The following is a 12,317-nucleotide window of genomic DNA, read 5'->3' as shown; positions in this document are numbered from 1 at the left end:
ACAGTAGATGTTCAAATCATAGAAATTGAGAAAGTCAGTCCTCTTGTACTTAAGTCGGCATTGTGCCTTTAGTATTAAGTTCGGAAGCAATTTCTGTATTTCATCGTCAATAAGGAGGTGCGAGGGATACAGTTAACCTGAAGTGAAGCATCGGAATCTAAAACAGGACTCACAAGAGAGGTTCAAGTCATAGAATGTGAGAGTGTCAGTCCTCTTGTACTTCAGTTGGCATTGTGCCTTTTGTATTAAATTCGGATGCAATTTCTGTGTTTCATCATCAATAAGAAGGTGCAAGGTATACAGTAAACCTGAAGTGAAGCATCGGAATCTAAAACTGGACTCACAGGAGAGGTACATATCATAGAACTAGAGAGTGTCAATCCTCTTGTACTTAAGTCTGCATTGTGCTCCTTGTATTAAATTCGGATGCAATTTCTGTGTTTCATCGGCAATTAGAAGGTCCAAGGGATACAGTAAACCCGAAGTGAAGCATCGGAACTAAAAACTGGACTCACAGGAGAGGTTCAAATAATAGAAATTGAAAGTGTCAGTCCTCTTGTACTTAAGTCGGCATTGTGCCTTTTGTATTAAATTCGGAAGCAATTTCTGTGTTTCATCGTCAATAAGAAGGTCCAAGGGAAACTGTAAACCTGAAGTGAAGCATCGGATTCAAAAACTAGACTCACAGGAGAGGTTCAAATCATAGAAAGTTAGAGTGCCAGTCCTCTTGCACTCTAGTCGGCAGTGTGCCTTTTGTTTTAAATTCGGATGCAGACTCTGTGTTTCATCGTCAATATGAAGGTCCAAGGGATACAGTAAACCTGAAGTGAAGCATCGGAATCTAAAACTGGACTCACAGTAGAGGTTCAAATCATAGGAAGTGAGAGTGTCAGTCCACTTGTACTTAAGTTGGCATTGTGCCTTTGGAATATAATTCCGATGCAATTTCTGTGTTTCATCATCAATAAGAAGGTGCAAGGTATACAGTAAACCTGAAGTGAAGCATCGGAATCGAAAACTGGACTGACAGGAGAGGTTCATATCATAGAAAGTGTGAGTGTCAGTCCTCTTTTACTTAAGTCGGCATTGTGCCTTTGGAATATAATTCCGATGCAATTTCTGTGTTTCATCATCAATAAGAAGGTGCAAGGTATACAGTAAACCTGAAGTGAAGCATCGGAATCGAAAACTGGACTGACAGGAGAGGTACAAATCATAGAAATAGAGAGTGTCAATCCTCTTGTACTTAAGTCGGCATTGTGCTTTTTGTATAAAATTCGGATGCAATATCTGTGTTTCATCGTCAATAAGAAGGTTCAAAGGATACAGTAAACCTGAAGTTAAGCATCGGAACTAAAAACTGGACTCACAGGAGAGGGTCAAATAATAGAAAGAGAAAGTGTCAGTCCTCTTGTACTTAAGTCGGCATTGTGACTTTGTATTAAATTTGGATGCAATTTCTGTGTTTCATCGTCAATACGAGGATCCAAGGGTATAGTAAACCTGAAGTGAAGCATCGGTATCTAAAACTGGACTCACTGGAGAGGTTCAAATCATAGAATGTGAGAGTGTCAGTCCTCTTGTACGTAAGTCGGCATTGTGCCTTTTGTATTAAATTCGGATGCAATTTCTGTGTTTCATCGTCAATAAGAAGGTGCAAGGTATCCAGTAAACCTTAAGTGAAGCATCGGAATCTAAAACTGGACTCACAGGAGAAGTTCAAATCATAGAAAGTGAGAGTGTCAGTCCTCTTGTACTTGAGTCGGCATTGTGCCTTTTGTATTAAATTCGGATGCAGTTTCTGTGATTCATCGTCAATAGGAAGGTCCATGGGATGCAGTAAACCTGAAGTGAAGCATCGGAATCTAAAACTCAACTCATAGGAGAGGTTCAAATCATAGAAAGTGAGAGTGTCAGTCCTCTTGTACTGAAGTCGGCATTGTGCCTTTTGCTTTAAATTCGGATGCAAACTCTGTGTTTCATCGTCAATAAGAAGGTCCAAGGGATACAGTAAACCTGAAGTGAAGCATCGGAATCTAAAACTGGACTCAAAGTAGAGGTTCAAATCATAGAAAGTGAGAGTGTCAGTCCTCTTGTACTTAAGTCGCCATTGTGCCTTTTGTATTAAATTCGGTTTGCCATTTATGTGTTTCATCGGCAATAAGAAGGTCCAAGGGATTCAGTAAACCTGAAGTGAAGCATCGGAATCTAAAACTGGACTCACAGGATAGGTTCATTTCATAGAAAGTTAGAGTGTCAGTCCCCTTGTACTTAAGTCGGCATTGTACCTTCTGTATTAAATTCGGATGCAAACTCTGTGTTTCATCGTCAATAAGAAGGTGCAAGGTATACACTAACCTTGAAGTGAAGCATCGGAATCTAAAACTGGCCTCACAGGAGAGGTACAAATCACAGAAAGTGAGAGAATCAGTCCTCTTGTACTTAAGTCGGCATTGTACCTTTTGTATTAAATTCGGATGCAATTACTGTGTTTCATCGGCAATAAGAAGGTCCAAGGGATTCAGTAAACCTGAAGTGAATCGACGGATCTAAAAACTCGACTCACAGGAGAGGATCAAATAATAGAAAGTGAGAGTGTCAGTCCTCCTGTACTTAAGTCAGCATTGTGCCTCTTGTATTAAATTCGGGTGCAATTTCTGTGTTTCATCGGCAATACGAAGATCCAAGGGATATAGTAAACCTGAAGGAGAAGCAGCGGAATCTAAAACTGGACTCACTGAAGAGGTTCAAATCATAGAAAGTGAGAGTGTTAGTCCTCTTGTACTAAAGTCGGCATTGTGCTTTTTGTATTAAATTCGGATGCAAACTCTGTGTTTCATCATCAATAAGAAGGTGCAAGGTATATAGTAAACCTGAAGTGAAGCATCGGAATCTAAAACTGGACTCACAGGACAGGTTCAGGTCATAGAAAGTGAGAATGTCAGTCCCCATGTACTTAAGTCGGCATTGTGCCTTTTGTATTACGTTCGGATGAAATTTCTGTTTTTCATCGTCAATAAGAAGGTGCAAGATATACAGTAAACCTGAAGTGAAACATCGGAATCCAAAACTGGACTCACAGGAGAGGTACAAAGCATAGACAGTTAGAGTGTCAGTCCTCTTGTAGTTAAGTCGGCATTGTGGCTTTTGTATTAAATTCGGATGCAATTTCAGTGTTTCATCTTCAATAAGATGGTCCAAGGGATACAGTAAACCTGAAGTGAAGCATCGGAATCTAAAACTGAACTCTCAGGAGTGGTTCAAATCGTAGAAAGTGAGAGTGTCAGCCCTCTTGTCCTTAAGCCAGCATTGTGCCCTTTGTATTAATTTCGCATGCAATTTCTGTGATTCATCGTCAATAAGAAGGTCCAAGGTATACAGTAAACCTGAAGTGAAGCATCAGAATCAAAAACTGGACTCTCAGGAGAGGTTCAAGTCGTAGAAAGTGAGAGTGTCAGTCCTCTTGTCCTTAAAAGGGCATTGTGCCCTTTGTATTAATTTCGGATGCAAATCCTGTGATTTATCGTCAATAAGAAGGTGCAATGCATAAAGTAATCTTGAAAGTGAAGCCTCGGAATCTAAAACTGGACTCACTGGAGAGGTTCAAATCATAGAAAGTGAGAGTGTCAGTCCTCTTGTACTTAATTCGGCATTGTGCCTTTTGTATTAAATTCGGATGCAATTTCTGTGTTTCATCGTCAATAAGAAGATGCATGGTATACAGTATACCTGAAGTGAAGCATCGGAATCTAAAACAGAACTCAAAAGAGAAGTTTAAATCGTAGAAAGTGAGAGTGTCAGTCCTCTTGTACTTATGTCGGCATTGTGACTTTTGTAATAAATTCGGATGCAATTTTTGTGATTCATCGTCAATAAGAAGGTCCAAGGGATACAGTATACCTGAAACGAAGCATTGGAATCTAAAACTGGACACATAGGAGAGGTTCAAATCATAGAAAGTTAGAGTGTCAGTCCTCTTGTACTTATGTCGGCATTGTGCCTTTTATATTAAATTCGGATGCAATATCTGTGTTACATCGTCAATAAGAAGGTCCAAGGGATACAGTATACCTGAAGTGAAGCATCGGAATCTAAAACTGGACACACAGGAGAGGTTCAAATCATAGAAAGTTAGAGTGTCAGTCCTCTTGTACTTATGTCGGCATTGTGCCTTTTATATTTAATTCGGATGCAATATCTGTGTTTCATCGTCAATAAGAAGGTCCAAGGGATACAGTAAACCTGAAGTGAAACATCGGAATCTGAAACTGGACTCACAGGAGAGGTTCAAATCATAGAAAGTGAGAGTGTCAGTCCTCTTGTACTTAAGTCGGCATTATGCCTTTTGTATTATACCCGGATGCAATTTCTGTGTTTCATCGTCAATAAGAAGGTGCAAGGTACACAGCAAACCTTAAGTGAAGCATCTGAATCTAAAACTGGACTCACAGGATAGGTTCAAATCGTAGAAAGTGAGAATGTCAGACCTCTTGTACTTAAGTCGGCATTGTGCCTGTTGTATTAAATTTGGATGCAATTTCTGTGTTTCATCGTCAATACGAGGATCCAAGGGATATAGTAAACCTGAAGTGAAGCATCGGTATCTAAAACTGGACTCACTGGAGAGGTTCAAATCATAGAATGTGAGAGTGTCAGTCCTCTTGTACGTAAGTCGGCATTGTGCCTTTTGTAATAAATTCGGATGCAATTTCTGTGTTTCATCATCAATAAGAATGTGCAAGGTGTACAGTAAACCTTAAGTGAAGCATCGGAATCTAAAACTGGACTCACTGAAGAGGTTCAAATCATAGAAAGTGAGAGTGTTAGTCCTCTTGTACTAAAGTCGGCATTGTGCTTTTTGTATTAAATTCGGATGCAAACTCTGTGTTTCATCATCAATAAGAAGGTGCAAGGTATATAGTAAACCTGAAGTGAAGCATCGGAATCTAAAACTGGACTCACAGGACAGGTTCAGGTCATAGAAAGTGAGAATGTCAGTCCCCATGTACTTAAGTCGGCATTGTGCCTTTTGTATTACGTTCGGATGAAATTTCTGTGTTTCATCGTCAATAAGAAGGTGCAAGATATACAGTAAATCTGAAGTGAAACATCGGAACCCAAAACTGGACTCACAGGAGAGGTACAAAGCATAGACAGTTAGAGTGTCAGTCCTCTTGTAGTTAAGTCGGCATTGTGGCTTTTGTATTAAATTCGGATGCAATTTCAGTGTTTCATCTTCAATAAGAAGGTCCAAGGGATACAGTAAACCTGAAGTGAAGCATCGGAATCTAAAACTGAACTCTCAGGAGTGGTTCAAATCGTAGAAAGTGAGAGTGTCAGCCCTCTTGTCCTTAAGCCAGCATTGTGCCCTTTGTATTAATTTCGCATGCAATTTCTGTGATTCATCGTCAATAAGAAGGTGCAAGGTATACAGTAAACCTGAAGTGATGCATCGGAATCAAAAACTGGACTCTCAGGAGAGGTTCAAGTCGTAGAAAGTGAGAGTGTCAGTCCTCTTGTCCTTAAAAGGGCATTGCGCCCTTTGTATTAATTTCGGATGCAAATCCTGTGATTCATCGTCAATAAGAAGGTGCAATGCATAAAGTAATCTTGAAAGTGAAGCCTCGGAATCTAAAACTGGACTCACAGGAGAGGTTCAAATCATAGAAAGTGAGAGTGTCAGTCCTCTTGTACTTAATTCGGCATTGTGCCTTTTGTATTAAATTCGGATGCAATTTCTGTGTTTCATCGTCAATAAGAAGATGCAAGGTATACAGTATACCTGAAGTGAAGCATCGGAATCTAAAACAGAACTCAAAAGAGAAGTTTAAATCGTAGGAAGTGAGAGTGTCAGTCCTCTTGTACTTATGTCGGCATTGTGACTTTTGTAATAAATTCGGATGCAATTTTTGTGATTCATCGTCAATAAGAAGGTCCAAGGGATACAGTATACCTGAAACGAAGCATTGGAATCTAAAACTGGACACATAGGAGAGGTTCAAATCATAGAAAGTTAGAGTGTCAGTCCTCTTGTACTTATGTCGGCATTGTGCCTTTTATATTAAATTCGGATGCAATATCTGTGTTACATCGTCAATAAGAAGGTCCAAGGGATACAGTATACCTGAAGTGAAGCATCGGAATCTAAAACTGGACACACAGGAGAGGTTCAAATCATAGAAAGTTAGAGTGTCAGTCCTCTTGTACTTATGTCGGCATTGTGCCTTTTATATTTAATTTGGATGCAATATCTGTGTTTCATCGTCAATAAGAAGGTCCAAGGGATACAGTAAACCTGAAGTGAAACATCGGAATCTGAAACTGGACTCACAGGAGAGGTTCAAATCATAGAAAGTGAGAGTGTCAGTCCTCTTGTACTTAAGTCGGCATTATGCCTTTTGTATTATACCCGGATGCAATTTCTGTGTTTCATCGTCAATAAGAAGGTGCAAGGTACACAGCAAACCTTAAGTGAAGCATCTGAATCTAAAACTGGACTCACAGGATAGGTTCAAATCGTAGAAAGTGAGAATGTCAGACCTCTTGTACTTAAGTCGGCATTGTGCCTTTTGTATTAAATTTGGATGCAATTTCTGTGTTTCATCGTCAATACGAGGATCCAAGGGATATAGTAAACCTGAAGTGAAGCATCGGTATCTAAAACTGGACTCACTGGAGAGGTTCAAATCATAGAATGTGAGAGTGTCAGTCCTCTTGTACGTAAGTCGGCATTGTGCCTTTTGTAATAAATTCGGATGCAATTTCTGTGTTTCATCATCAATAAGAATGTGCAAGGTATACAGTAAACCTTAAGTGAAGCATCGGAATCTAAAACTGGACTCACAGGGGAAGTTCAAATCATAGAAAGTGAAAGTGTCAGTCCTCTTGTACTTGAGTCGGCATTGTGCCTTTTGTATTAAATTCGGATGCAATTTCTGTGTTTCGTCGTCAATAAGAAGGTCCATTGGATGCAGTAAACCTGAAGTGAAGCATCGGAATCTAAAACTCAACTCATAGGAGAGGTTCAAATCATAGAAAATGAGAGTGTCAGTCCTCTTGTACTTAATTCGGCATTGTGCCTTTTGTATTAAATTCGGATGCAATTTCTGTGTTTCATCGTCAATAAGAAGATGCAAGGTATACAGTATACCTGAAGTGAAGCATCGGAATCTAAAACAGAACTCAAAAGAGAAGTTTAAATCGTAGGAAGTGAGAGTGTCAGTCCTCTTGTACTTATGTCGGCATTGTGACTTTTGTAATAAATTCGGATGCAATTTTTGTGATTCATCGTCAATAAGAAGGTCCAAGGGATACAGTATACCTGAAACGAAGCATTGGAATCTAAAACTGGACACATAGGAGAGGTTCAAATCATAGAAAGTTAGAGTGTCAGTCCTCTTGTACTTATGTCGGCATTGTGCCTTTTATATTAAATTCGGATGCAATATCTGTGTTACATCGTCAATAAGAAGGTCCAAGGGATACAGTATACCTGAAGTGAAGCATCGGAATCTAAAACTGGACACACAGGAGAGGTTCAAATCATAGAAAGTTAGAGTGTCAGTCCTCTTGTACTTATGTCGGCATTGTGCCTTTTATATTTAATTCGGATGCAATATCTGTGTTTCATCGTCAATAAGAAGGTCCAAGGGATACAGTAAACCTGAAGTGAAACATCGGAATCTGAAACTGGACTCACAGGAGAGGTTCAAATCATAGAAAGTGAGAGTGTCAGTCCTCTTGTACTTAAGTCGGCATTATGCCTTTTGTATTATACCCGGATGCAATTTCTGTGTTTCATCGTCAATAAGAAGGTGCAAGGTACACAGCAAACCTTAAGTGAAGCATCTGAATCTAAAACTGGACTCACAGGATAGGTTCAAATCGTAGAAAGTGAGAATGTCAGACCTCTTGTACTTAAGTCGGCATTGTGCCTTTTGTATTAAATTTGGATGCAATTTCTGTGTTTCATCGTCAATACGAGGATCCAAGGGATATAGTAAACCTGAAGTGAAGCATCGGTATCTAAAACTGGACTCACTGGAGAGGTTCAAATCATAGAATGTGAGAGTGTCAGTCCTCTTGTACGTAAGTCGGCATTGTGCCTTTTGTAATAAATTCGGATGCAATTTCTGTGTTTCATCATCAATAAGAATGTGCAAGGTATACAGTAAACCTTAAGTGAAGCATCGGAATCTAAAACTGGACTCACAGGGGAAGTTCAAATCATAGAAAGTGAAAGTGTCAGTCCTCTTGTACTTGAGTCGGCATTGTGCCTTTTGTATTAAATTCGGATGCAATTTCTGTGTTTCGTCGTCAATAAGAAGGTCCATTGAATGCAGTAAACCTGAAGTGAAGCATCGGAATCTAAAACTCAACTCATAGGAGAGGTTCAAATCATAGAAAATGAGAGTGTCAGTCCTCTTGTACTTAAGTCGGCATTGTGCCTTTTGTTTTTTAATTCGGATGCAAACTCTGTGTTTCATCGTCAATAAGAAGGTCCAAGGGATACAGTAAACCTGAAGTGAAGCATCGGAATCAAAAACTGGACTCACAGTAGATGTTCAAATCATAGAAAGTGAGAAAGTCAGTCCTCTTGTACTTAAGTCGGCATTGTGCCTTTAGTATTAAGTTCGGAAGCAATTTCTGTATTTCATCGTCAATAAGGAGGTGCGAGGGATACAGTAAACCTGAAGTGAAGCATCGGAATCTAAAACTGGACTCACAAGAGAGGTTCAAGTCATAGAATGTGAGAGTGTCAGCCCTCTTGTACTTCAGTTGGCATTGTGCCTTTTGTATTAAATTTGGATGCAATTTCTGTGTTTCATCATCAATAAGAAGGTGCAAGGTATACAGTAAACCTGAAGTGAAGCATCGGAATCTAAAACTGGACTCACAGGAGAGGTACATATCATAGAAATAGAGAGTGTCAATCCTCTTGTACTTAAGTCTGCATTGTGCTTCTTGTATTAAATTCGGATGCAATTTCTGTGATTCATCGGCAATTAGAAGGTCCAAGGGATACAGTTAACCCGAAGTGAAGCATCGGAACTAAAAACTGGACTCACAGGAGAGGTTCAAATAATAGAAATTGAAAGTGTCAGTCCTCTTGTACTTAAGTCGGCATTGTGCCTTTTGTATTAAATTCGGAAGCAATTTCTGTGTTTCATCGTCAATAAGAAGGTCCAAGGGAAACTGTAAACCTGAAGTGAAGCATCGGATTCAAAAACTAGACTCACAGGAGAGGTTCAAATCATAGAAAGTTAGAGTGCCAGTCCTCTTGCACTCTAGTCGGCAGTGTGCCTTTTGTTTTAAATTCGGATGCAGACTCTGTGTTTCATCGTCAATATGAAGGTCCAAGGGATACAGTAAACCTGAAGTGAAGCATCGGAATCTAAAACTGGACTCACAGTAGATGTTCAAATCATAGGAAGTGAGAGTGTCAGTCCACTTGTACTTAAGTTGGCATTGTGCCTTTTGCATTAAATTCGGAAGCAATTTCTGTGTTTCATCGTCAATAAGAAGGTGCAAGGTATACAGTAAACCTCAAGTGAAGAATCGAAATCGAAAACTGGACTCACAGGTGAGGTTCAAATCATAGAAAGTTAGAGTGTCAGTCCTCTTGTACTTAAGTCGGCATTGTGCCTTTTGAATTTAATTCCGATGCAATTTCTGTGTTTCATCGTCAATAAGAAGATCCAAGGGATATAGTAAACCTGAAGTGAAGCAGCGGAATCTAAAACTGGACTCAATGGAGAGGTTCAAATCATAGAAAGTGAGAGTGTCAGTCCTCTTGTACTTAAGTCGGCATTGTGCCATTTGTATTAAATTCGGTTTGCCATTTCTGTGTTTCATCGCCAATAAGAAGGTCCAAGGGATACAGTAAACCTGAAGTGAAGCATCGGAATCTAAAACTGGACTCACAGGATAGGTTCATATCATAGAAAGTTAGAGTGTCAGTCCTCTTGTACTTAAGTCGGCATTGTACATTCTGTATTAAATTCGGATGCAAACTCTGTGTTTCATCGTCAATAAGAAGGTGCAAGGTATACAGTAACCTTGAAGTGAAGCATCGGAATCTAAAACTGGCCTCACAGGAGGTGTACAAATCATAGAAAGTGAGAGTGTCAGTCCTCTTGTACTTAAGTCGGCATTGTGCCTTTTGTATGAAATTCGGATGCAATTTCTGTGTTTCATCGTCAATACGAAGATCCAAGGGATATAGTAAACCTGAAGTGAAGCAGCGGAATCTAAATCTGGACTCACTGGAGAGGTTCAAATCATAGAAAGTGAGAGTGTTAGTCCTCTTGTACTAAAGTCGGCATTGTGCCTTTTGTATTAAATTCGGATGCAAACTCTGTGTTTCATCGTCAATAAGAAGGTGCAAGGTATATCGTAAACCTGAAGTGAAGCATCGGAATCTAAAACTGGACTCACAGGAGAGGTTCAAGTCATAGAAAGTGAGAGTGTCAGTCCCCATGTACTTAAGTCGGCATTGTGCCTTTTGTATTACGTTCGGATGAAATTTCTGTGTATCATCGTCAATAAGAAGGTGCAAGATATACAGTAAACCTGAAGTGAAACATCGGAATCCAAAACTGGACTCACAGGAGAGGTACAAAGCATAGACAGTTAGAGTGTCAGTCCTCTTGTACTTAAGTCGGCATTGTGGCTTTTGTATTAAATTCGGTTGCAATTTCAGTGTTTCATCTTCAATAAGAAGGTCCAAGGGATACAGTAAACCTGAAGTGTAGCATCGGAATCTAAAACTGAACTCTCAGGAGTGGTTTAAATCGTAGAAAGTGAGAGTGTCAGCCCTCTTGTCCTTAAGCCGGCATTGTGCCCTTTGTATTAATTTCGCATGGAATTTCTCTGATTCATCGTCAATAAGAAGGTGCAAGGTATACAGTAAACCTGAAGTGAAGCATCGGAATCATAAACTGGACTCTCAGGAGAGGTGCAAGTCGTTGAAAGTGAGAGTGTCAGTCCTCTTGTCCTTAAGTGGGCATTGTGCCCTTTGTATTAATTTCGGATGCAACTTCTGTGATTCATCGTCAACAAGAAGGTGCAAGGTATACAGTAAACCTGAAGTGAAGCATCGGAATCTAAAACTGGACTCACTGAAGAGGTTCAAAACATAGAAATTGAGTGTGTCAGTCCTCTTATACTTAAGTCGGCATTGTGCCTTTTGTATTAAATTCGGATGCAATTACTGTGTTTCATCGTCAATAAGAAGGTCCAAGGTATACAGTAAACCTGAATGAAGCATCGAAATCTAAAACTGGACTCACAGGAGAGGTTCAAATCGTAGAAAGTGAGAGTGCCAGTCCTCTTGTACTAATGTCGGCATTGTGCCTTTTGTATTAATTTCGGATGCAATTTCTGTTATTCATCGTCAATAAGAAAGTGCAAAGTATACAGTAAACCAGAAGTGAAGCATCGGAATCTAAAACTTCACTCACAGGAGAGGTTCAAATCGTAGAAAGTGAGAAAGTCAGTCCTCTTGTACTTAAGTCGGCTTTGTGCCCTTTGTATTAATTTCGGTTGCTATTTCTGTGTTTCATCGTCAATAAGAAGGTGCAATGCATAAAGTAATCTTGAAAGTGAAGCCTCGGAATCTAAAACTGTACTCACAGGAGAGGTTCAAATCATAGAAAGTGAGAGTGTCAGTCCTCTTGTACTTAATTCGGCATTGTGACTTTTGTATTAAATTCGGATGCAATTTCTGTGTTTCATCGTCAATAAGAAGATGCAAGGTATACAGTATACCTGACGTGAAGCATCACAATCTAAAACAGAACTCATAAGAGAAGTTTAAATCGTAGAAAGTGAGAGTGTCAGTCCTCTTGTACTTATGTCGGCATTGTGACTTTTGTAATAAACTCGGATGCAATTTCTGTGATTCATCGTCAATAAGAAGGTCCAAGGGATACAGTATACCTGAAGTGAAGCATTGGAATCTAAAACTGGACACACAGGAGAGGTTCAAATCATAGAAAGTTAGAGTGTCAATCCTCTTGTACATATGTCGGCATTGTGCCTTTTATATTAAATTCGGATGCAATATCTGTGTTTCATCGTCAATAAGAAGGTCCAAGGGATACAGTATACCTGAAGTGAAGCATCGGAATCTAAAACTGGACACACAGGAGAGGTTCAAATCATAGAAAGTTAGAGTGTCAATCCCCTTGTACTTATGTAGGCATTGTGCCTTTTATATTTAATTCGGATGCAATATCTGTGTTTCATCGTCAATAAGAAGGTCCAAGGGATACAGTAAACCTGAAGTGAAGCATCGGAATCTGAAACTGGACTCA

The sequence above is a fragment of the Schistocerca serialis genome, chromosome 1 (genome assembly GCF_023864345.2).
Source record: "Schistocerca serialis cubense isolate TAMUIC-IGC-003099 chromosome 1, iqSchSeri2.2, whole genome shotgun sequence".
Lineage (NCBI taxonomy): Eukaryota > Metazoa > Arthropoda > Insecta > Orthoptera > Acrididae > Schistocerca > Schistocerca serialis.
Note: the sequence above shows the minus strand (reverse complement) of the source record.